The sequence below is a fragment of the Rousettus aegyptiacus genome, unplaced genomic scaffold (genome assembly GCF_014176215.1).
Source record: "Rousettus aegyptiacus isolate mRouAeg1 unplaced genomic scaffold, mRouAeg1.p scaffold_m13_p_1, whole genome shotgun sequence".
NCBI lineage: Eukaryota > Metazoa > Chordata > Mammalia > Chiroptera > Pteropodidae > Rousettus > Rousettus aegyptiacus.
In genome coordinates, this window is record NW_023416284.1 from 169,687,616 (window position 1) to 169,714,371 (window position 26,756).

The 26,756-nt window shown below is 40.2% G+C and overlaps 1 protein-coding gene and 1 pseudogene across 2 annotated transcripts in view; one reads left to right on the forward strand and one right to left on the reverse strand.

Annotated features, from left to right (window-relative positions):
• Positions 1-26,756, forward strand: part of STX11 (syntaxin 11) — a 42,750-nt gene that overhangs the window by 1,896 nt on the left and 14,098 nt on the right. The window contains exon 1 of one of the 2 annotated variants that reach the window (XM_016119578.2): positions 8,644-8,810. The exons of the other annotated variant lie outside the window; for it this stretch is intronic. The gene's annotated coding sequence lies outside the window, so the exon portion shown is untranslated. Of the gene's footprint in view, positions 1-8,643; positions 8,811-26,756 lie in introns of those variants that run through there. 2 annotated transcript variants of the gene reach the window in all.
• On the reverse strand, positions 1,560-3,674 carry LOC118603808 (annotated as a pseudogene).

Genomic DNA, 26,756 nt, shown 5'->3' on the forward strand with positions numbered 1-26,756 from the left:
CCTAGGGTTTCTTTTACGGGAGCACTAATCCCATCCTTGGGGGCTCCATCCTCATGACTTTGTCACCTCCCAAGGCCATACTTCCTAATACCATCACATTAGGGATTAGGTTTGAAAAAATGAATTCAAGGGGAACATAAACTTTCAGTGTATAGCAAAGGGTGAGAAACCATCCTCTGGTGAGCTGTGTGTATTCAGTGATGACAGCTTGTTTGCAGTCCTGAGGTACAGATTTCCTCACATATTTAGAAGTAATTGAAAGATTATTAGATACTAAACTACTTAAAATCTCAGATTTTAACCTACATACTTTATAGAGTCTTAGTTATATAGCTCCAGAAATTACATTTCATGAAGAGAAACTATACGCAAAAAGATTTGCCAGTGAATCTGAGAATTTTTTTGCTAGTCTGAGTATACTGGAGAAAAATTTATATCAGATGACATACATTATTTCTTCACACATTTAACTAGTGGACTGAAATCAAGAGAAGATAATGTCATCAGGGAACATTTTCATAAAGACTGTATGTATAAAATTTTCAGAGCAGGGATTTGGACACTATGCTTTGGCTACTAATTAAGGATCCTGCATCAGAGTACCAACAAAAAACCGATGGTGCATTCAAAGTAGAATAATTATCGATAAGGTTTATACTATTATAAAGGTGTAAGCAGGGTGGGAACCTTAAGGGACATCTCCTTGGGCTGTCATACCCCGGGCCTGAGACTCATGAGTAGGGAGATGTATTGGGAACCAGGAAGGAGAGGTATCATGTATAACAAGCCACCTTAGAGAACACTGACCGTCTGTTTAGGGATACAGAGAGCCCTTCTGTTTGGAATAAATTCCCTGCCCTCATCCCCTGCTTCTGCTCTCCTGCTGGAGTGCCCTGTTGGCCAAACCCAAGGGAAGCCAAAGCACACAGAAACCTGTTAGAAAAATCCACTCAGATCAACCTCCGGGGGTGAGAGGAGAATGGAGGGAGGTAGGAAATGGATCTGACGGAGCAAACAGAAGATATCTGCACGCGTGCTGACGGTGTAAGAATCTGAAAACTTATTTTGTCTTGTTATTATAATCACTGGTGACAAGTGTCTATAAAACAGACCCGAAGCTTCGTTAACATGCACTAGACAAGATCCTGATAGCAATTAAGTTTTAAGCTACTGTTGGAACAATGGGAGAAAGAAGCACAGCTTAAAATACATGTTCGGTGAAAAAGAAAAATCTTTTAAAACCGTATCAGTGCTATATCTCATTATGCCTGGGTGCCACCTTCTAAAAATGCTGTCTCTGTGCCTCGAGCTCCCCCAAGTTCAGCTCAGTGCTTATTTCGGTCATTTATTTACTCATCATTCAACAAACATTTATTGATATTCCTCAATGTCCTAGGTATTATGCTAGACTTTGAGTAAAACGTGGTAAGTGGAAGAGATATCATCTCCACTGTAAATCTGAGAATATTTTTTTAAAACTTATGATTTAGTAGATAAGTGTTTCGAATAATGTAGAGAAGGATTTAAATAGTTTAGTTAGTCTGTGTTCATTTCTTTTTTCTTCACGTTACTCACTGCCTCTTTTATCAGGTTTTTATTCAAAATTAGCTCTCCAGAGTGATTTGACCTTTGTGGAATAAACAAATTAAAGTTTACGTAACAGGCGTTTTTTCTTCTGTATAGTTTCTTTCCTGCGGGCTTTTTCTCTTGGTAGCTGCAGTCTTTCTTCCCGCCAGAGGCTTCTTCTGCTTCACAATGCCAGCAGCCGTCTTACCTTTCTTCTTTACCGTGCAGGCTTCTTGCCTGGAACCCCTTCCCGCCTTGGCTTCTAGAGCTGCTGCTGCTCTACCTGGAGCTCGTGACTGTGGCCTGGTGAAGAATGATGTTCCAGCACATGGTCTTTGCACATGGGTTTAGTTGTATCGCGAGTCTCAGCTTTTTCAGTGGATTCTTCTTCGAGACTCTGTGATGAATTTTCTTACATGGTGCTTAGACGGCTCTTAGGTCTCTGGGCTTTTCAAGATTCTGCTAAGGTCTATATTGAGTGTCTTGTTCATGGGAAGGTCATAGTTACTCTTGAAGGAGGCAGTTTTACACCAAGTGCTGTATAGATCCTCTAAATGCAGAAAGCACCTTCAGTCCAAATGCAGAAATGGCCCGCATGCCCACCAGGAGCAAGTTTCTAAATGTTGAGTTTGCTTACATTATGCAGAGTAATTCCGGGGATGTTCCTGAGGCTTCAGTGATGGTGTCATCCTCATTATGGATGATGCAAGGAACCCTGTGGTGGATACATTGGTATGGTAACAGTTTCTCATTTTGCCCTTGCCAGTTCTCATTCACTGAGAGGCATGGACCTTCCTGATATCATTCTAGGCCTAAAGTTTAAGCGGCAAAACAGCTGCTGTGGTCTTCTTGTAGCCTTCAACTTTATCCTCAACCACCAAAGGGAAGCTCGGAAACTTCCTCAATACGATGACCTTTAAACATGAGCAGTGCTGGTAAGGCCCAGGCAGCCAGGGCAGAGCAGAGGGCAAATCGCTTCCGTGTTGCATTTATCCTGCGATGCCAATGGCGGCAGGTTTTGGTTGGTGCGAATGTGAAGCCCCCGTGATACATACTTCTAAAATTCTTTTTTCACAAGTTGGTGTGAACAAAGTTCACAATATCTAGTCGAATGGGAGCTTTGAACACAGCTGGCAAAGTGGCATTTTTGCCAGATCATTCCCCCTTTCCAGGGTACACTGACGTCAGTGGATGAGCACACGCCACGGAGAGGACAAAAGGCCATGCTCCTCTCTCACCCGTGGTTCCCACAGGAAAAGAAAGAAGTCTGCATTCTTAAAGGTGGTCATCAAGAGCAACAGAACCACATGATCGCTGAAAGCCCAAATACAACATTCAAGCATAAAAATTTGAGAACTCAGAAAGCAGCCATTTATGTGCTAATGAGCCACAGGGTTTTTAGGTGGCATATTTCTTCCCACCTAAAAGAAGGCTCTTTGTCTCAAATTAGAAGCTGTCCAGTTGTGGAGAAGCTTATTTAAATATGATTTATGAGACAAAGCAGAAGTGCTTACCAGGATCTAGAAAGTGCTGTCCAATACAGTAACCAAAGAACTGTCTGCAATAATGGAAATGTCCCATTCTGAACTGTCCATCTTGGACACTAATAACCAATAGTTTTTAAGGTTATGGTGGCTGCTATGCGCCCAAAATGTCCCTAATGAGACTGAGGAACTGCACTAAAATTATACCTGACTTTAAGTAATTTAAATCTAAGTGGCCACATGCGGCTACTGTATTAGTGTCGATCTAGTGTGAGGTGGGGCTTGCAGAGTACAAGTCGATTCATTTAACCTCGTTGCCCTTTTTGACAGGGTTAATAACAGTTACTCAGTTCCTCATATAACAACATTACGTACCCAGCAGGATGTCGAACACAGAGGAAATCGATGATAGGTTACATGAAAATAACAAGTGTTGACAAAAAGATGGCTTAATTGCTAGTATGAATATAAAATAGTCACCCACTGTGGAAAAAGTATAATGACAAATTTACACGTAGAATTACAATATGATCCGGCAAATCCAATTCTAGGCATATACCCTTGAGAAATAAAAACCGAGACTGAAAGAGGAGTATTATTCAGCCTTAAAGAGGAAGTAGATTCTGACATATGCTACAACATGGATGAACTATGAGGACATTATGCTGAGCGAAATAAGCCAGTAACAAGAACACAGACACTATATCCTTCCACTCATATAAGGTACCTAGAGTGGTCAAATTCATAAAGACAGAAAGCAGAACGGCGTTTGTCAAGGGCTGGAGAAAGGGAGGATGGAGAGCTAGTGTTTCATGGGCACAGAGCTGTAAGTTAGGGAAGATGAAAAAGTTCTGGAAATGACGGTGATGTCTGCACAGCAATGCAAATGTACTTAATGCAACTGAACTGTACACTCTAAAATGGTTACAATGGTCAATCTTATGTCACATATAGTTTATCACAATGTAAAAAAGATAGATTAAACACACATCCTCAAGGAGTTTGCAAACTAGCATAGAAAAGAGAAATGCTGTTTGGTGATTACTGCCCTGTGTGCAGATATAAAATGATTATTTAGCTGAAGGCTATGGGGTGTTGTTGCACCTGAGGGTGTGGCTGGGCTAGATGACCTTCCAATCCTGAGATTCAATGGGTTTATGAGCTCTTCACATCAGGATGGCAGTAGTACACAAGATAATATATACAGGAGACAGCCTTCCTGGGGCAGCCATGCCCATCTCCAATAGCTTGTCCTGCTTTATCTGGGCTTTACCCGAAATTCTTCATAAGTCCTCATGGCTCAGAAAATCCATACTGGAGGTGAGAGGCAACCTCTCCAGAAAAATGTATGAAACACAGAAGACCTACCTGGGAGTCTAGTTTAAGGTGGGCAGATCAATGGCAGAGAACCCAGGTCGGTCTAGACCTTGTCATCATCCTTTCATAATGCGAGTCTCAAAGATCCCATTCTCTGATAACCAACTTTCATTTTTTCAACTGAATGTCTCTAACCCCTCAACTGCAGCAGTTTCTTGGTGCCCTGGAACCTCCAATCCATTTACCTAACACCTTTTACTTGGCCTCACCACCATCATTCATATCCTCTCTTCTTTCCTTACTTGGTTTAGATGCCATGGTCTTTCATTATAATCATTCCGTTGCATAGACTCTCAGCACCCTTGTCCCTTTCTCCTTCCAGCATATACACCTGGCAACTCCAAGCCCTGGTTATACCTGGACCTCAGCCTCGCTTTATTTGCACCCAAGTAGGCCAAGGAAGCTGATGAGGACACATAACTATATTGACTGGCTGCCCTTTTTATTCATGATCCTCGACTTCAAATGAACCCTTAGTACTACCCAACAATTTGACTATCTGTTCAAAGTCTATTTAATCTCTCACTGTCCCCAGATGCTATTTCATTCTTTCCTCTCTCTTCTCAATTTTCCTATTTCTCACTCTCAGTTGATGACCTTGCTTCTTCACGGATAAGTCACGTTCCTGCCTGCACATTCGCCAGCATCCGTGCCCATATATTCTGCCTCCCTTCCTGTTAATGGAAGGAGTATATCTTCTATTTACCTTCAACGTTCCATTTGTGCATTGGATCCCATCCCTGCTCATCTACTGAAGAATATTGCTCTAGCTATTATCCCTTTTCTCTCCTTTTCTTTCCATCATCCCTTTTTCTTTCCCTTTGGGCTATTCCCATGACCATACAAACATATACACATCTTCTAATTAAAAAAAAGAAATCTCTCCTTTTGCCATACATCTCCTTCCAGCTATGGCCCTATTTTTCTATCTCTATTTACTCTCTTTTTATTTTCTCTGGGCCCACTCCAAAGATCACCACACATCACCAAAACTCTCCTTATGAGGTGTTCCATCGGCCTCTAAATGGCCAAGACCATTGCTCAGTTTTCAGTACTAATTGTATCCCTTTTAGAAGCACTTGACAAAGTTGATCATTCTTGAAACCCTTTCATTTGCCTTCTGGAACACTGTTCTTTGTTAATTTACCTCCTATCTCATTCTCCTTTCTTGATTCTTCATCTTCCTGATCTCTGAACTTTGTTGAAGGGTCTCAGGACTAGGATTTCAGAAATCTGAATTCTATATGCAAACCATGTGGAAGACTTCCAAATTGATGTCCCCATCCCAGACTCATCTATCCAGCTGCCTTTTTGACAACTTGACAACTCCAAACTTACAATGTCTAAAACGGAACTTTTAATCACGACCAATCCTCCCTGCCCCTGCCTCACCCAAACTTGCTTCACAGGCAGTCTTCCCCATTCTAAGCAGAAAGAAACTCTTTTCTTCTAGTTACTCCAAGTAAAAACTTTGACTTATCCTTGACTCTCTCACATCCTACATCCCATGACTCAGAGTCCTGTCGGGCCCTCCCTGTGACCACATCTAGAACCTACCCACTGCTCACCAGCTCCACTGCTCTGTCTTTGTATCAGTCAGGGGTCTTTAGAGAAAAGAACAAATAGCAGTTATCACTATCTATCATTTGATAGATAGATATGGGGAGATAGAGAGAGAGAACGAAAGCAAGAGAGAGAGAGAGAGAGAGAGAGAGAGAGAGAGAGAGAGAGAGAGAGAACGAGAGCGAGAGAGAGAGAGGTTTGGTATAAGGAATCGGCTCACGTGACTATGGAGGTTGAGAAGTCCTAAGATCTGCAGTAGTCAAGCTGGAGCCCCAGGAATGTTGGTGATCTAATTCCAGCTTGAGTCTGAAGGCCTGAGAAGCAGTAGAGCAAATGGTGTAAGTTCCAGTCTGAAAGGAAATTGAAGGCAGGAGAAAACTAATGACCAAGACTAAAAGGCCAAGAGAGAAAAAATTCTCCCCTCCCCTGTTTTTTGTTCTATTTAGGCTTTTGCCAGACTTGACGAGGTCCACCCATATCAGGCAGGGCAATCTCCTTTACTCAGTCTACCCATCCAAATTTAATCTCATCAAGACACATCCAGAATAATGTTTAACAAATTACCAGAGCACCCTGTGGCCTACTCAAGTTGACACATAAAGTTAACCATCACGGCTTCGTAACTGGTTGGCCGGCTTCCATCCTTGTCCCCTACTCTATCCTCGACACAGCAGTGAACTGAGAAACAAGACAAATAAAACCCCACATGTCACTCCTCTGCTAAAAATCCTTTAATGTCTTCCCTTCATAATCAAAGTAAAACTTTAAAAGCTACTGTGACCACCAAGGCCGATCGTATTCTGTTCCTGACCCCTCGCCCGACCACCTGTCACTCTTCCCCCACTCATTCTGTGCCACCCACACCGCTATTGCTCTAAGAAGCCGAGCATGGTCTTACCTCAGGGCGCTCACCTGCAGATCCCTCCAGCTTGAAACAGCCTTAACCCCAACATCCACATTGTTTCCTCCCTCAGGTGTTTTCTTATCTTAGAAGCCTTTGCCATACACACACACACACACACACACATACACACGCATATATACATACATACATACACACATACATATATATATATGTATGTGTGTGTGTGTGTGTATATATATATTAGCTTATTATAACTCCACCCATCCTTTTTATTTCACTTTATTTTTAAAATAAACTTTTTTGGGGGGAACGAGCTTATATTTACGTAAAAATTGCAAAGACAGTATAAACTCTGTTCCCACTTTCTCTTTTATTACCATCTTACATTAGTGTGGTATATCATCACAACTCATGAACCGATTTGATACTTTAGTGCTAGTCTATACTAGATTTCCTTAGTTTTTACCTAATGGCATTTTTCTGTCCCAGGACCCCATCCAAAATACCACATTACATGTAGTTGTCATTCTCATTAGGCTCCTGTAGGCTCTGGCTGTTTTTCAGATTTCCATTGTTTTTGATGATAGCTTTGAGGAATGTTGGTCCGGTGTTTTGTAGAATGTCCCACTATTGAACTTTTTCTCATGTTTTTCTCGTAAGACTGGGGTTATTGTTTTGGGGGAGGAAGGCCACAGAGGTAAAGTGTCATTTTCACCACATTATGTCAAGATGCATCAATACAATTCATGCCTGTTAATATTGACCTTGATCACCTGGCTGAGGTGGTGTTTTTCAGGTGTCTCCCTTTAAAGTTACTCTTTCCCCCCATTCTGTACTGTATTTTGGGGGAGAAAGTCACTATAAGCAGCCCATACTTAAGGAGTGGAAAGTTCTGCTTCTCCTCTTTGAGGGTGGAGTATCCACATAAATTATTAGAAATTCTTCCACAGGGGCGATTTATCTCTTCTACACCCTTTATTCATTCATTCATTCATTCATTCAATCAATCATTTATTTATATCATTATGGACTCGTGGATTTATTTACTTTGGATGATAATCCAATACTACTTTATTTATTTTGTAGCTCAAATTGTTCCAGTTTTAACTACGGGGAGCCCCGCAGTTGGAGCCTGCATTTCCTTGACATTCTCCATCAGTGTGGTGCTTTTTAAATTTTTATTTTTGAACATTTCCTAACTTAAGCTTCGGCCTTATTTTTCAAGTTACCATAAAATAAAGTTCACGCATAATACACACTTCATCCGGAACACACACTGGAATGCCAGGTCCTCGAGGGCAGGGTCTGATGGTATTTTTGACCACGGTTGCATTCATTCTCAGCACTTGGTGGCCCCTCGGCTGGTGTTGAATGAATGAATGAACCCTGCTAGTGTTAGGCCGCGTTGAGGGGAGTGACAATGGGCGGGCTCTGGGAAGGCGACGCTCAGCCTCGGGGTGATGGCAGCCTCGGGCAGCCGCAGCTGCAGGGCCAGCCGCAGCTCTGGTCATCACGCCCACACTCAGACCCGGCTTGCTAGAGTCCCCGCTATGGGAAACTCACCGCGCGGACAACGTCACCAGCGCAGCGGGGATTCCCGGGGGAAATCCGGCGCCTCCCGACGAGGGGCGCAAAAGAGGGCGGTGGGGAGGGGGCGGGGGCAGCACTCACCCGCGGCTTCCCGCGGTCAGCAGCGCACCGACACCTGGCGGGGCGGGGACGCGCGTGGGGAGGCGGCGCTGCCTTCCCGGGGCGGAGCCACATCCCCAGCCGTGGGCGCTGCGGACGCCCAGGGGCCGGGCCGGCAGCGCGGAGCTGGGGCGGCGGCGGAGTTGCCGCGGGACGCGCAGGGAGTCGCGCCGCGGGCTTCCTTCCCCCGGCAGAGCGAGCGCAGCTCGGGACGGGCGCCCGCGCACGGCAGGGCTTCTCGGTTCGCACGCGCCGGCTGGTTCCTGGTTCGTTTTCCTCTCTTTGTGTCTCTTTCTCTCCCTAACTGCCCCAGGAGCGAGGACGCGTGCCGCGTGGCTGTACGCGGAGCGCTGCAGGCAGGGGCGCCCAGGGGTGGGGGGCCGGCTGCTCGAGGACCCGAGGGATGCCTCCGGTGGGATTTCGTGTCTGGCCCCAGTGCTCAGGCCGCCCTTTGGCATGTCAGGGAACACGGCACGGGGTCTCATATGGAGAGGAGTGGTTATGTTTTTTCTTTTTTCTTTTCTTTTCTTTTCTTTCTTTCGTTCTTTCTTTCTTTCTCTTTCTTTTTTTTTTTTTTTTTTTTTTTTTTGTCTCCCAGTGGGCAAGGAACTGTACATTTAAGGCTTTTAAAATTATTTCAGAGATACCTGTTGATAGGATTCCCTGAAGTATACCCCGAAGACTGCTTTTGCTTTAAGTCGAAAGCCTGGAATTTGGGGGCGGTGGGGGGGGGGGGAGGATTTGTTTGTTGGTTTCGTTTTTTTGAATTAGTTGGGCAGTACTTCGGTTTGACCACCTCTTCACTTCCTATTAGGTTGTACTTTATCAAAAATACCAGAATGGGTACTTCTTGACTTGACAGAATGACTCAGGAGCCAGAAAATACGGAGACGTTGATACAGCCTTGAAACAGCTCCTTCCAAGCCCACATGAGACTCTTTTTAGAATGAAGACAGGAAAAAGTGGCAGCGCCCATGAGAACCATACTGTCCGGGAGAGGGAATTCTAGACTCCACTGACACCAGCCGAGATCTGTATTATTACTTCCTGTGGTTCTCACGTACTTGTTTAAGCCGTTTCTCAGCAAAGGGAGGAGTTGTTATTTCCCCATGAGTATCCAAAAATGAGTCACAGGGCTGCTCTCTTGATGATGAGACTTTGTTAATGAACTTTTCAAAAGTGAGGTTTGCTCTGGCTTTTTAAAATAAGACTAATGCGAAATGTCTGCACTGCTGAGCTGCGGCAAGTGGTGTAGGAAGTAACAGTTCAAGTTTTCAGTTTCCTAAAGCACCTGATGGTACAACATGCTAGCGAGGGTTACTAGGCCGATGTCAGATAACCATTAACATCACATGCTTTACCACAAAGGCCTGAGGAAAAAACTTCATTATTCAATAACTGTTTTTCGTTCTTGCTTTGACTGGTATGGTATGGTAGTAATATGTCATTTTACATAGTGATTGTGTGTCACGCTCGGAATCAAAATATTTCAGATGGTTTGTCTTTAGTAAATTGTGCTTAAACCACATGAAAATTAATGAAGAAGGTGGACATCAGTCGGAGCTGAGAAATGTAAATGTTTAAGCCGATAGGCCCCATTGCAGCTGGACAGTAGTTCTTAGGAAGGAACTGGACATTATCTCCTCACAGAGACAGAGAAGGGCAACAGCATCTCTATTGGAGCTGAGCAGAGCCAAGGTCAGCCCAGCATACAATTATCAAGCACCTTCTCTATGCCAGATTCCTCAGGGACCTGTTTGTCCAACCATGAATATGACAGGATCCTGCCCACAAGGGCCCTAAAAACTGCTGTGGAAGCCAAAATCTACTGGAAAATCCAATAGGAGACGAGCATTATGACAAATCTTTGCCCAGAGCAGGGCTTCTGTCTCAGTGTGACTGACATTCTGCAGTTCTGGGTTTTTGAATGAATTGTGTGGGCATTGCTGGAAGAATGAGGAAGGTTTTGAGTTTAATCCTCTACTTGTCTTTGTAGGCAGCCTGTGCTTATTCAGTAAGTGCTTCATTCAATAAGTGATGTAAAAAATATATTAATTAGGAAGGCATGATTTTTTTAAATTAAGTTTATTGGGGTAACATTGGTTAATACAATTATATAATTTTCAGGTATACATTATCATTTGGCATCTGTATATTGTATTGTGTGTTTACCACCCAAAGTCCAGTTTCCTTCAGTTACCATCCCCTTTACTCACTTCACCCTCCCCCTACCCCCCTATATTTGACCCCCTTTACCCTGTCTACCTCCCCCCTCCTCCCCTGCCCTCTGGTAACCACTTGTCTATAGTCCATGTCCCTGAGTCTCTGTTTGTCCTGTTTGTTTGTTGCTTTTAGTTTCATAACCCACATGTAAGTGATATCATGTGATTTTCAACTTTTTCTGTCTGACTTATGTCATTTAGCATGATTATCTTGAGGTCCATCCACGTTGTTGTAAATGGCAGGATTTCATCTCTTCTTATGGCTGAGTAATATTCTGTACACACACACACACACACACACACACACACTACAGTTTCTTTAGCCAGTCATCTATTGTAGGATACTTCGGTTGCTTCCATGTCCTGGCTACCTTGAATAATACTGCTATGAACATTGGTGTGCAAATATCTTTTTGGATATGGGTTTTCAAGTCTTTGGGATAAATACCCAGGAGAGGGAGCGCTGGATCATATGGTAGATCAATTCTTAGATTTTTGAGGGACCTCTATACTGTTTTCCATAGTGGCTGTACCAATTTGCAGTCCCACCAGCAGAGTATGAGGATTCGTGTTTCTTCGCATCCTCTCCAACATTTGTTACTACGTGTTTTGTTGATTATAGCTATTCTAACAGGTGTGAGATGGTATATCATTGTGGTTTTGATTTGCATTTCCCTAATAGCTAGTGATGTTGAGTATCTTTTCATATATTTGTTGGTCATTTGTATATCCTCTAGGGAGAAGTGTCTGTTCAAGTTCATTGCCCATTTTTTGATTGGATCATTTGGGTTTTTTTTCCTTGTTATAGAGTTGTATAAATTCTTTGTATATTTTGGATATTAGGCCCTTATCAGAGGCATTGCTTGCAAATATATTTTCCCATTTGATGGTTCTCTCTTTACCTTGTTGACGATTTCTTTTGCTGAGCAGAAGCTTTTTAGTTTGATGTAGTCCCAATCATTCATTTTAGCTTTTACTTCCCTTGCTTTTGAGGTCAAATTTATAAAATCCTCTATAAGTCCACAGTCCTTGAGTTTAGTTCCTGTTTCTTCTATGCATTTTATTGTTTCAAGTCTTATATTCGGATCCTTAATCCATTTTGAGTGAATTTTGGCATGTGGTGATAGACAACAGTCTAGTTTCATTCTTTTGTAGGTGGCTTTCCGGTTTTCCCAGCACCATTTATTGAAGAAGGTTTCCTTTCTCCACTGTATGTTTTTGGGGGTTTTCTCAAAAATTATTTACCCATGTAAATATGGTTTTACTTCTGGACTCTCAATTCTGTTCCACTGGTCCATGTGTTTGTTTTGCTCCCAATACCATGCCGTTTTGATTACTGTCTCTTTGTAGTATAATTTAAAGTTGGCAGAGTGATGCCTCCAACTTTGTTCTTTGTTCTCAGGATGGCTTTGGCAATTCGTGGTCTTTTTTGCTTCCATAGAAATCTGATGATTTTTTTGTTCCATTTCTTTAAAAAATGCCAATGAGATTTTGATGGGGATTGCATTAAATCTGTATAATGCTTTAGGTAATATGGTCATTTTAACTATGTTGATTCTTCCAATCCAAGAACACAAAATATCTTCCATTTCTTTGTATTTTCTTCAATTTCTTTTAATAGGGTCTTATAGTTTTCATTATATAGGTCCTTCGCTTGTTTCATTAAATTTATTCGTAGGTATTTTATTCTTTTTGTTGCAATTGCAAAAGGAATTATTTTTTCCACTTCTTTTTCTGACACTTCATTATTAGACTATAAGAAAGTTATGGACTTTTAAACATTGATTTTGTATCCAGAGACTTTGCTGTATTTGCTTATTGTTTCTAGTAGTGTTCTTGCGAATTCTTTAGGGTTTTCTATGTAGAGCATCATGTCATCTGCAAATAGTGAGTTTGACTTCTTCGTCTCCTATTTGGATGACTTTTATATCTTTCTCTTGTTTGATTGCACTCACTGGGACCTCCAATGTTATATTGAATAACAGTGGTGATAGTGGACAGCCTTGCCTTTTTCCTAATCTTAGAGGGAAGGTTTTTAGTTTTTAATCATTGAGTATAATGTTGGCTGAGGGTTTGTCATATATGGCCTTTATTATATTAAGGTACTTTAGGAAGGCATGCATGATTTTTAAAGTTGTTTGAATTGACCTTACTTCATGTTATTTAAAAAGCATATAAAAATAAACCCAACCTGTTATTACCCCTAGACAATCACAGGAACTTCTAGTTACTCACCTTTTAAAAAGTAGTGACTAATTAATGGCTTGTAACTTTATAGCACCATATTGAAGCAACTTTCTGATCATTTTTTTTATAGTTCAAATCAATCTTTTATAACACATTATAGCTGTATGAGTCAAAATGAGTAGATTCACTGTGTCACAGTTTACTGTTGGGGTTGAAATCTGCTGAGGGCTTTTGGACTTGATGCAAAAGTATATTCAATTCCTTTACTTTTATAAGATATCCAACTAGTGAGGGAAACAGTGCTAAGTCTGATACAACTCTACCTGAATTTCCATACTTCATTTCTCTCACGAGAGCCTCAAAGTTACTTTTCCTATGAGAAAGAAAAGACTGAGTGTATTCTTCATTGTACTCCCTGAACTTGTCCCAGGCTTTACTCACGATAATTGTTAGGAAGTACTTATTGGTTAGATAATTAACCTTAGTGTAAGAAGAGGAGTTGTCAGGCAGATGGACTGATAGGTGGCCCAGCAGCAAGATTATACAGTCAGGGAACCCCAGCCTGTTTAGTGTGGGTGCAGGGCAAGGGCTGGGGAGACAGGCTGGGCCAGATCACAAAGGCCTGTGTGCCCGGTAGAAGTGGTTAGTTTATCTTATACAGGACTTCAAGCAAGTGAATGATATTCTCAGCTATGTGTTTTAAAAAGGCAATACAGAATCAAGATGGAGAATAGATTGGGCGAGATACACAAAAAGAACAAAATACCCAGGGAGACACAGAGGAGATTACTGTAATGTTAGAGAAATGAAAGAAGGCTTGAGTCAGACAGTAATAGTGAGGAATAGAAAGGAGGGAGGGAGCTGACAGTGTTTAATAGGTGGAACCTGGCCCTCTTTAGAAGTAGGCAGTGAGGGAGAGGAAGGAATTTAAGATGACTCTCACATTCCTAGTTGGTGACTAGGTTATGAAAGTAGTCGAAGGGTAGGTTTGTGCTAAAGGATAATGAGGACCTCATACTGTGCTTGACGCATAATCAGTTTTCATTAAACATTTTTGAATGAATGAATAATAATAATAGCTAAAATTTATTGGGTGGTTATTATTTCCAGGCACTATTCTAGGCTCAGTCTTTTACTACTCACTGCAATCCTGTGAGATAGGTACTATAACTGCTTTTGATAGGTGAAGAAAGTACAGTGTTAGTAATAGATAGAGCCAGGAATTGATCCCAAGCATTTGGTTCTAGAGCTTGCCACCTGAACCATACTACTGTGATATGCCGTCTCCATGAACGAATGAATGAGTGAGTGAATGAACGAATTCTCAGATACTGGTAAACTCAAATGGGAGTCATTATCTCAATCCCAACAATTCTCCCTCATCCAGGAATAGCCTAGTACATAAGATGGGCGCCCAGTGGCCATCTTGGGCTGCACATACCTGGTTGATCTAGGAATAAGCCTAGAATAATTAGAAATCTTCTCCTGGGAATTTTAAACATTTTAGTAGAGACTAACAGTGACTGAAGGTTTCCAGAGCTTCAATAACCATGTCCTTAGAGCTGCCTTGGTTGTCTCACATCCAATCACTGGACATCAAGTGCTATGTGTTTCTCAGACGCATTCAAAGTTTTGTTGCTAAGACCTATAATATCCTTCCGGCGGGGATATGAATCTTCAGAGCATGTTTCTTCCAATGGTGGAAGAAACACTAACAAATGCAGGCAGGTTTATAACAGCTCCAGATCTTACACTCCTAGCTTGCGATCTGCCTTCTGGGGCCTATTTTGTTCTGGTTTTACCCTGGAGTAGGTTCTTATCTGCCCCCTCCTGCCTTTAACTTCTAGAACTTTATTAAGTGAAGTTGGCCTCCTGTGTCTCCTGTCCTCTTGATTTGGGCTGGGCAAAATGGCTCCAGTTTCCTGGGTTCAAGTCTTACTTTCTGTTTGCAACAGCCAGGAAGATTCCTTTTGTTTTGATAAAGGTATTCCGATCAACAACCCCGTCCACCCACCCCAAAAACTGACCTCAGCTCTTCACTACTCTTCATGGTTTTATGGTCCAATGTACTTGGATTGGATTAATACTCTGATTTTTGTTCAGTAAGCAGGCTCTAATTATCTTTTCCTCAGAGGCCTCTATTTGGACCATTAAGGATTATAAGCACTGAATTCATGTTGAATCTAAACTGAATCAGCAAGCTCATCTTAAGTTTGAAGTTCTAAAATGGTCAAATGTCTAAAACTTGAAGTTCTTAGATGTTTTCTCCACATGCTAAGAAAATGTTTCATTCAGCATTTCTTCACAATTACCAGGGAATGAAGATATTTATTTATTTATAGCTTCCCATTATTCGAGACTGACATGAAGCCTTCTGGGATGATCCAGCCCACACATTGACCCCTTGGTCTGAATTCCTATATTCCTGTCTGTAATTCATTCAGTGCTCTACTAACAAGAGGGAAAAGTTTCGGTTAATATTTCATGTGGGTTTGTTTTGCCTCTTCAGTTCGACTGTGGTTTCCCTGAGAGCAGAAAACCACTAGAATTGGGGCCTCTGTTAGGGGTCTAAGGCCCTCCCAGTTCCAACCATTCTATGACTTTGCTGGTAAGGAAACCGTCCGTCAGGGTAAGCCCGGGTCTGTAGATACCAGATAATTTGTGTATCTCATTCAAGTTCTTTGTAAGGCTTAAGAACTTGGTAATTTAAAAATAAAGCACAGTTTTAGAATTGATCCTTTTCAGTTATCCTTCTTGATCTAATTAAATGTTTTCAACGTAATTTGTGTACTTTTTTTTTTTTTTTTTTTTTTTACTTTTCATTGGATACAGTATCAGGGTAATTCAGAAAATCCGAAATTTTCCAAAAATGTATTTCCCATTTTGTATCCCCAACTGTTCTCTTCTCTTTTTGAAAATGCAAAATAACATTCCATTACTTACTGCATAACTTATTGGGTAATAATGTGAATTCTGACTTTACGGAGTAGTGGAAATTGGTCTGTCGCTGTCTTCAGATAGAAACGCTGAGTAAGTATTGTTCTGTCTTCTGTTTCAGTTTCAAGATTGCAGCAATGCACATCTCATCTCCTGGTTTTATTTTCTATTACATGCCTGAGTATATTGATTTGGGACACAAATCTGTTGATTTGAAATAAATTGGGATACAGCGTGTAAGCCGTATTGTATATCAGTAGATCTCCCTCATCCTCCTCCCCTCTTTCGTGATTACTGCATGATAAACCAACGCATAGTTATTTAGTTAACAACATGATATAGCTCTTCTTTATTTACAAAGAAACTCTCATATATTTTCTCTTTCAATTCTCTTAATTTAATAAGCCTGGCAAATTAGAACTAGTAAGTGTTGTTACTATTATTGTTATTGTCTGTATTTGAATTCTATAGATGAAGAAGGACATACTTGGAGAGATTAAGTGACCATCTAATACTACTCAAAAAGTAAGGTGCAGAGGCCCAGTACACACTACGCTGTCAGTATTTGACTGAAAGAGGCAAGTTAAGTACTTAGGTCAAGTTCCCTAGATAGACTCTGAAATTGCGTACAGGAGGTTTATCGGGAGGCGCTCTGAGAACCATACTTAGCAGGGGAGCAGTCCTCCGGTTTACACAGAGGGAGAAATTGAACTGCAGTGTATATACAACAGTGGCCTCAACAGAGGGACTTTGGGAGCTGGGATGGCCCTTCAGAATTGTTCTGCCACTTCGAAGCGAGGGAGCTGGTCATTGTATCCTTCATATCAACTAGTCATGGAATGGGGCTGCACCCAGGCAGAAGGCATAATCTTGGGTCGAGCAACTTCCTCTGGTCAAGGGCAATTCCTGGAATTGTGAACCCTGACAGCCAACATTCCTGACAACTGGAGGAACGGAAAGCAAGGTCTGAACCCAGGAAACTTGAGTCATTTTTCCCAAAATCAAGTGGATGGAGGACACAGCCTTGGTCCTGAAGGGGACCTGAGTGTCACATCATTCACAAAGTTCGGATGGAAGAGGGCATTCATCTCTGCACGGGCTTGCTTGTGTCTTTCTGACCCAGACCATCTCCCTGCTGAGTGGAGCCAGAAAGCTGGCGTTTTGTCCGAGGCCCTTAATGCTTCAGAATAGCTGACCAGACAGCAAGAAGACAGTCGCCTTGATTCTAGGAAGGTTGGGAGCAGAAGAAGAGCCAGAAGCGGGAGAGCCGGGGTGGGCGGAGTAGTGAGGAGGAGTAGAAGAGACTGACAACTCTCGGCTGTGCAGACCCAGAACAAAAGTGTAATGCACACTGGTCTTTGCCGTAAGTCTAAACGTTAACATTGTTAAATGGCATAAACAGTTTTGTGACATTAGGCTACATTTTCTCTCTCTTCTCTCCCTCCTCCCCTCTCTCTTCCTCCTCAACTTTTGAAAGGCCCCAAAGCAGTCCAGTGAATCTCAGTGTGTAGGCTGTAGATTATAAGCATCAGAATTCCCCGGGATATTTAACACCCCCCCCCCCTCCAAAAAAGAACAGCAACAGTAAAGAAAACAAAGTCCAGTCCCACATTCAGGATCTACTAGAACAGAATCTTTATGAGTGAAGTCCAGGAATTGGCATTTTTAACAAGTTTTTCCCACATGATTTTAATACATGCTATAGTTTCAGAACCATTGCCCTTGATGGTGACCAAGCCTTTTGGGATTTTTCAAATTAGCAAGAAACTATGAGAGCCATGGCACATCGAGGAACACCTCAGCGTTAATCCTAGCAGGACTGACGCAGTGACATTCATCCCTTGTCTTTCCTAGCGTATTCCTGGTGTAGCAGCAGAGGGCCCGGCCGAAAGTCCTTGCCTGGCTTCTGACCAAGGTTGCTGGAGAGAAATGTCTCTGCCTTTTACTAATCAATATACTCATGCACGTGATAGAAAATTAGAAATAAAATCAGACATGCATTGCTGCAATCCTGAGACTAACAGAAAACAGAACAATGCTTGTTCTCTCTGCATCTTAGATAGCTAGGTGAGAGAGGCCAAATTCTTTGAATAGTTGTAGATTGGAGGCGGGGGGAGGGGGGGGCGGGCGGGGGGAGGCAGTCAATGAATTCAAAGGAATCAGTAAACTTTATGGGAGAATGAAGTATCAGGAAATCTCACTCTAAACGAAGCTTTGAGGTGCTATCTTAAAACCTTAATTGACCATCCAATAGGATGAGAAAGAACTATGGCAAGAAAATATATTATCTGATTCATCGAAATAGGGAACGATTCTTTTTCTTCAAAGGGAAAGACACTTTTAAACTTACCAGTTTTAAGTCAGGTCATTGCAGGAGTATTAGTCACGTAAAGATTAATCTGATAAACTCCTAGGATGTTTTGGTATGTTTGTTCACTCCTGCAACATGAGATTGCTGTGGTCCCAATACTTTGAGTGCTTTATGCCTTCGCTCAAGCTGTCTCTCTGCCTGGGTTCCCATCTCCTTCTCTTGCTCATCTAACTCCTATTACACCATTTAGAATCAGCTTACGCACCGTCTTCTCTAGGAAGCTTGCTCTTTCTTTCACCCAGAATGAGTTCGCCACCCACCACTGAGCTCAGAAAGTACTCCCATATATCCCTCTATTATTACATTTTTACCATTATTCTTCCTATCCGCCTCTGAGCGCCTTGTGCAGGGACCATCTTTTTCATCTTTGTGTACAAGAGACCCAGCCTCATCAAAAATGATTGAGGGAAATCAGTCTGGCAAGCATAGTTATTCAACAAATATATTTATTGAGGCTCTCCTATATATTGGACACTCTGGGGTACATGGCAAACAAGTACAGACCCTGACCACGTGGAACTTATGGGCAAGCAGAGGATAGGCAGTCAAGTGGTTAACAGAATATGGTGATATTCAGAAGGAGAAAGCACTGGAAAGTGTGAGATCATAGAGCCTGCAACCAGGCTTAGATTAAGGTCAGAGAACATTTCTCATTCTCATGAAATAACATTTATGGAAAAATAGGGCTGGCTTTGGTTACAAGACATGGGACCTCTTTTTAACGAAGTTCTTTTGGTCAGTCTAGTTCAAAACTGACCAGTCCTTTGTGTGTGCTTCTGTGTGTGTGTGTATCTGTGTATCCAGTTGTGAGCACATGCATTGGCAAAGAGAGAACAGGAAAGTGACTTTTTTCATTTACTGAGTAAAATAAATAGCAAGGAACAGAGAAGGAAATTTCCGTGCATCTCATACAATGTGCCTTTGATAGAAGTTAATTTGTTAATATTTTAATGTATAATATTCAGTAAAAGAAAATAAACTCAAAGTTCCGAAAATCATGAACTAATATCACAGCTTTTTTGAAGTGCATTTTAAGAATCCGATGATTCTGGCCTAGGAGGGTGCTCACCACATTTGCCGTTGGCTTCTGTTACAGACCAAGGTTGAAGCACATTTGCTCAGAGGTCAACTTCTGCACTTTTCATTTTCAACTTCACTTTCTTGGCCCTAGTGAGAGAGGAGGCAGCACTGTGCTCCAATTTGTAGCCTCCACCTGCTGGGCAGTTCATGCCGGATCCTTTTTCTCCTTTTCTGGCCAGTTCTTATTCTTTTATTATTCTTCTACCTGCTTATTTCTCCCCATAAATTATTAGCTTAGTTAAGGGAAGCTATTGTGATTTCTTGATTCTTAACCTTTGAATCTCCTGCAGCTCTTCTACTGTAATTTAGTTATATTCATTGCATTAAATAAATAACTTTAAATATAGTATCTGAATTAAGAGACAGTTCTTGGGCTGAGAAAGTGACCAGATTGGTTCTCTACTGAGCACCTATTTCTTTTTTAACTTGCCATCACAAATCAAATATGCCAAGAGCTAACATGTATATATTTAACCTACGAATGACTACTTTAATTAGGAATACCATCCATTCGACTGATTGCAAGGGAAGGGAGGATTAAGTCATCATGGAGCAACATGTATTAGTTATAGATGGAGTTATAGAATGCTCTGCTCTTTCTCATTTAAATCAACTTAAAACCCATCCACACCACCTGGCATCTTAAAACAACATCGATACCACAAAAATGGAGTTGAAAATTATAGTGCAAGTGAAAATATAACTGAGGCTTGAAGTGTGATTTCTTCTGATCACCATTTGTCATGCTTTCTCAAATCTTTTCTCCCATGCCAAATTTGGTATATTCCTTGGTTTATTTCAAGTATAACTTAATTTATGTTCTAATTTTTTGTCTTGCTTTTACTGTAAATATTGTATTTAAGGAGTATATGAATGGTAAGGGAAATAATTCTGGACATTTGTTCTTACACTTTATATTTTGTATAATTCAGACTTCATTTATGGGTGAAGTGTAGGTAATTAGTTTACCCACTAAATCCAGTTGAACGCTTTGTTATTTGTAAATTAGTTCAACTTTTATATTTTCATCAAGGATTGAATTTTTTAATAAAAGGCTATGGTGGCGAAATGAGATAGTTTCTCCTTTCAAAAATGTAGAACTCTTTATGGAACGAAGTCTCTTCTTTAATGAATCAAAATTATAGTAATGTCAGCTTATCTGAAAAGATTAACAATTGGTAGAGAAAAATCTCAATCAGCATATTTTTGCTGTTGTTTAACTAGAAAATTTGTCAAGTTATTAATTGCCCTTTGCTGAAACTTGGAGTGCTTTGGACATTTTCTCCTTTCTGTTGAATCTAGATGCCTATACCTACCACTGATAGCAGTGTAAACACACAATAAGTAATTTTCATTCTTTCCATTTAATCTAATAAATAAAGGAAAGTTAATTCTTATTCCCTCACTCATTTTAGCTATGTTATTTTAAATTTGTATTTTTTTGCTAAATAGCAGACAAGGAGTATCGTTTCATATTTTTATTGAGAATATTTTATCTCCTGTGAATTGTCTTTCTGTATGTTTTGCTCAGTAATTTGTTGACATGTTAATTTCTTATCAGTTGGGCTTGTCTCTTCACATAATATTAAGTACCATATAATGTCTATTATGTTTTGTGCAAATATTTTCTTACAATCTTTGGTTTTTATTCTTTGTATTTGTTATTTTTTATTGCACAGAAATTTCAAATTTTATGTAGTCAACTTTGACTAGCTTTCTCTTTGAGATTTCTTCTGCAGTCTCAAGTCTCATAGAAAGTGACCATTACCCCAGATAAATATTCAGCCTATTTTCTTTTAGTGTTTCTGTTATAGAAATTGCCTTTTTCATTCTTTGATGTCTCTGAGGCATATTTTGGGGTCTACATTAACGATTAGATGGAAATAAGTTCTTTTTGTTCAATTATACTAGCCTAGTTGCTTAAACTTTTTCCTCCTTTATTATTTTCTGATAGCTTTTTCATATATTAACATTTGAACCAGAAGGATTGCATTTTTTGAGAATTCGCTCACTGCGTCAGGCACCTTACTGAGCACCACTTGAGGCTGATAGTGTTATTCCCATTCGCTCAGAGCTGGGAGTCCAACACAGGTTTATTTGACTTTGCAGCCTCTCTTAAACTCTAAGCTATTATATCTTTGTGTCATAGTTGATACCAGTTACTGAAATTAAGATAATTTTTGTAATCACACAAAACACCGAAGATATATTTCTCTTATTATCGTCATAGTTCTGTCTTTAAATGTGTTAAGATCAGGAAGCTGTGTCAGTCAGTTTTGGTTTCAGCTCTGTCTGTATTTTAAATATTCCAGAAATCTATTTCACATTTCTGAAATTTTTTTTTCTTTAGAAATGCTTTATATAAGCTTTTTTTGTGTGTTTGCTTACCTAAAAAAATATATTTTAAAGGGAATGACACCATGTCTATTTTGCTCACTGAGCTAACCTCATCTTTTCATATTGCCTGGCACATAATAGACACTCACTAAATTCTTGTTGGATAAACACGTGAAAGTCTCTGTCACAGTAGCCTGTACAAACCCATGTCCTGAAAGATGTGGACAAGAACATCAATCCCATAGTCTATTTTATGAATGTTACTTAAAATTACTTAACGGGATATTCAACTTGGTTTGTAAAAATAAAATCAACCTAACAGCTGCCATCATTTCTATTGTGTTGTGTATATTTTGGCTAACAGAATTGAGATATTTTAAAATCTAAATTATGATGAATGCTCAATAGAAAGTAGAAATGGAAGTTATGATATTTAAAACTATATGCACTTCATGGTTTCTGGGAATTATTCTGCATGGATATTGGTGGTCCGTGCGTGAAAGAACAAATAATTATTCTTTAGCTGTAGAATTTACTGTAATTCTGGTGAGATAGGAAGTTGTCCACTAATTCCAGTTGTGAATGTTACCAGCACAACAGCCAAGGTGCAATGTCCCTTTTATCCAAAATAGAAATTCCAATATGAGGAAAAGTTTAAGTTCTATTGGTATTAAAAGGTCTGTTAAATTATTTTTTTCAACATCTATAGATGTTGATTCTATATAGTACTACACAGCACAACTGCTTCATGGAACCATTTATGTTTGGGTAAATGTATAAGAAATTTGGTCAGCTCCTTCTTCTTTTGTTGGTTATTTTTTCCAGAGTTGTTTAGCTCCTTTGATAGGTGTAAGGTAAGGTATTCACCTTTTTAATTGAGGTAACGTTAGTATACAACATTATATTAGTTTCAGGTGCACAACATAATGATTTGATCTTTGTATGCACTACAAAATGATGCCCGCAGGAGGCCCAGTTACCATCCATCACCATACAGTTGACCCGCTTCAGCCTCTTCCTCCTCTGATAACCACCACTCTATTCTCTTAATCCATGAGTTTTATTTGTTCATTTGTTTTTTGTTTTTAGATTCCACATATAAGTTAGATTATATGGTATTTGTCTTTATCTGTTTGACTAATGCCCTCAAGGTCCATCCATATTGTTGCAAATTGCAAGATTTCATTTTCTGGCTGGGTAATATTCCATTGTATATATGTACCACATCTGCTTTATCCATTCATCTATCAATGGGCACTGAGGTCATTTCTATATCTTGGCTATTATAAATAAAGCTGCAATGAACATAGGGGTACATATACCTTTTCAAATTTCATTTTCTTCAATTAAATACCCAGAACGGAATAGCTGGATCGTATGGTAGTTCTATTTTTAAATTTTGAGGAACCTTCATACCATTTTCCATAGTGACTGCACCATTTTACATTCCTACCAACAGTGTATAAGGGTTCCCTCTCCTTCACATCCTTGCCGACACTTGTTATTTCTTGTCTTTTTGACAATAGCCATCCTAACATGTGTGAGAATATCTCATCGTGGTTTTGATTTGTATGCCCCTGATAATTAGTGATGTTGAACAACTTTTCATGTTCCCGTTGGCCATCTGTATATCTACTTTGGAGAAATGTTTATTTAGATCCTCTAAGCATTTTTAATTGGATTGTTTTTTTTATTTATTTGTTGCTATTCAGTATTTTGAATTCTTTATATGTTTTGGATATTAACCCTATCAGATACGTGATTTTCAAATTTTTTCTCCCTTTTAGTAGGTTGCCTTTTCATTTTGTTTATGGTTTCCTTTGCTGTGCAAAAGCTTTTTAGTTTGATGTAGTGCCACTTGTTTATTTCTGCTTTTATTGCCTTTGCTTTCGGAGTCAAATCCAAAAATTCAACACGAAGACCAATGTCAAGGAGATTACTGCCCATGTTTTCTTCTAAGATTTATGGCTTCAGATCTTGCATTCAAGTCTTTAATCCTTTTTGAGTTAATTTGTGTGTGTGGTGTAGAATAGTGGTTAATTTCACTCCTTTGCATGTGGCTGTCTAGTTTTCCCAATATTTCTTATTGAGAGATTGTCCTCTTCTCATTGTATATTCTTGGCTCCTTTGTCATAAATTAACTGACCATAAATATATGGGTTTATTTCTGGGCTCTCTATTCTATTCCATTAATCTGTCTATTTTTATGCCAATACCACAGAGTTTTGATTACTTTACCTGTGTAGTATAATTTGAACTCAGTAAGTGTGATACCTCTAACTTGTTCTTTCTCAAGATCGATTTGGCTGTTTGGGATGTGTGGAATCGGGGTAACCACCTTGAGATTCTTTAACATGAAACCAGAACATGAAGATTCTCTTTAAGTTTAAAATTTCCTTTTTCTTTCCACGTTGCCTTTGGTGTTCCTTTTTACCTGATTTCACAAAATGCTGGTGGTTTCAAGTACAATGAGACCTGCCCTGAGAGATGCCCCTGGCAGGGAGAAGCCTCAGAGGACTCCTGTGGTTTACCAGGGAAATGTTCTCCATTTTACAATCTCAGCATCTGTTCTTCTGAACAGTGCTGCCTCTTAAGTATTGACAACCTTCTAGATGAGAAAAGAATTTGGAAGAATATGTATTAGACTTGGTCATTGGTAATTTTATGTAATTGTTATATATAGCAGTATTCGATGATGTGAAATTTTTTCTTTCAGTGTAAAATAGTTTTGTATCATTTGGTTTCTTCCTCTTCCTCTCTTCCCCTGCCCCACAAAGAACACGAGTTGCTTTCATATTCAAAAGAGAGAGAGAGAGAGAGAGAGAGAGATTTTGCAATAAAAGAATCGGAACAAAAGTAATTTAAAATCCTAAATAATATAGTAATGCATAGATGTTAGTGTTCACTTATGATTATAGATGAGATAGGTAATAAATAGTTGGTAGTACATTAGCAAACCCACTATTTATACAATAGTTCCTGAATCTACATTAGTTTTTTGAGTGAATTAACAGCATAGAATAGAAAATAATCGGTAACATAGAGAGCACTTACTCTGCCAGGCACTATTCTAAGAGTGTTGCCTGGATTATCTCATGCAATTCTCTCCACTGAACTACACAGTAGGTATTATACCTGGGGAAGATAAGGTATAGAGAAGGCGACTACAAAGGAACGTGACAGAGCAGAGGTTCAAAAGCAGTCATGTGTTTATTACTCATTGCCCTGTTACTGCTGGAGACATGGAAACCAGTGAGGTAGCCAAGGCCCAGTGGTGGCAGAGTTGGGATTTGAATATCTCCCCAGGCTCAACACTTGGCCACCTTCTTACAATTCCCTAATAGATAATGGAGCTCTAAGCAGATTGTACAACTCCGAAAGAAGTATCCTGATTGCCTTTCACACGCTGAAAGATTAACAGGGCCATAATCAACTTCTGATGTTCCTTAGAAACCTAGTTCACATCCCACTAATTTCTATTCTTTTTAGTATAACAGCAGGAAATGGCGGTGGACCAGTCTTAGATATCAAAAGAAGGTTTGAAATATAGCAGTGGGGCCATGTTGGGAAGTTGCATTTCACCTGTCCAGTGTTCTTTATTTTGGCGATCTGAACAGTACACTTGTGATACACTTGAAACTATCTACCTCCATTTCAAAACTAGCTCTTCTAGTTTTCAGAATCTCTTATCAGACAGAAACTCAGCCAAGGTTAAAACTGCTCAGTGTCTGTGTGCTGTCCCGCCTCCAGTGCGCAAAGACACCTGTTCAGCACACTGCATTATCAAACAGCATCTGCAGAGCCTTTCTGCAGAGCCTGCTTGCATGTGAGAGCATCTTATTTTTAGCACTTTTTTTTTCTCCTTACCGTGCTTAAGACCACAGCTCTCAAAAGGAAAGGAAAACTGTCCTCAGTGTTCAGAAACACATGCCTTTTTTGTGTGTATGGTTTATAGTAATGTTTTTATGCCAAATGAATGGAATATTGTAAATGTATACTGCATTAAAATCAAGGTGTGTAATTTGGCCGTGATCATCCAATGGGTGACAGGCATTATCAGGACAAGTATTTGACACGTGCTGCTTAGGTTTGTGTTTTAAAATCATAGCAATAATCTTTGGTTTTAAATGCATGAGCATTTACTTTCCAAATTGTGATTTATCCATGACTCATGTCATTCTCCTAGGTCCTCTTTAAATAAGAGTACACATTATGGGGAATAGAGAAACCTAAGTAAGGTTGTATCAGTTTGCTTTGTCAGTATAACAAACCACCCGCAATTGTTGTTATTTCTCATGGTTGTAAGGATTAAATGAGGTAACCCATATAAAGCTTCTACAAAAGTATGTGGCAGACAGTAAGTACTGGGTGATTTTTTCACTTGGCTCACCTGGGCTCAGTCATACAGCTGCTGTGGAGAGTCACCTGGAGGCTGGCCTCTCTCTCCGTGTGGTCCTCATCATCCCGGAGGCTAGTCCGAGCTTCCTCACACAGTGGTTCCAGTGTTCTCACTAGTAAGAGAGGGCAGCTAGTGCGGTTCAAACTTCTGCTTGGATTGTGTTTTCTCCTGTCCTTGTGGTCAAAGCAAGTCTCATAGCCAAACCCAGATCAAAGGGTAGAGAATTTGATACAACGTCTTGTTTAGAGGTACCACTAAGAATTTCTGTCCATTTTTTGCAATCAAGTATAGTCAGCCTCTGGCAAAATTTATTCACATGTCTCCTACAAGAAAATATGCTCATCGTCATCCTAGGGTTCCCAGAAGTCTTACCCCATTATGGCATCAGCCTCTACATCCAGAGGTTTATTCATGATTTTCATCATTTCTGGAATGAGATATGACATTTCAGATATATCGCTTCAGATATGTATTCTCTTGATCCTTAAGTAGTGAACTAAAAAGATAAGGCATCTCTCCATACACACCCAACAGAAATGGTGAAATAGGGAAAGGATAACTAAAATATATAATCCATTTTTAAACACACACACACACACACACACACACACACACACACACACACAGATACAGATAGCAATCACTGGTCCACAGTAGTTCCATCCAAGTCCATGCTGGT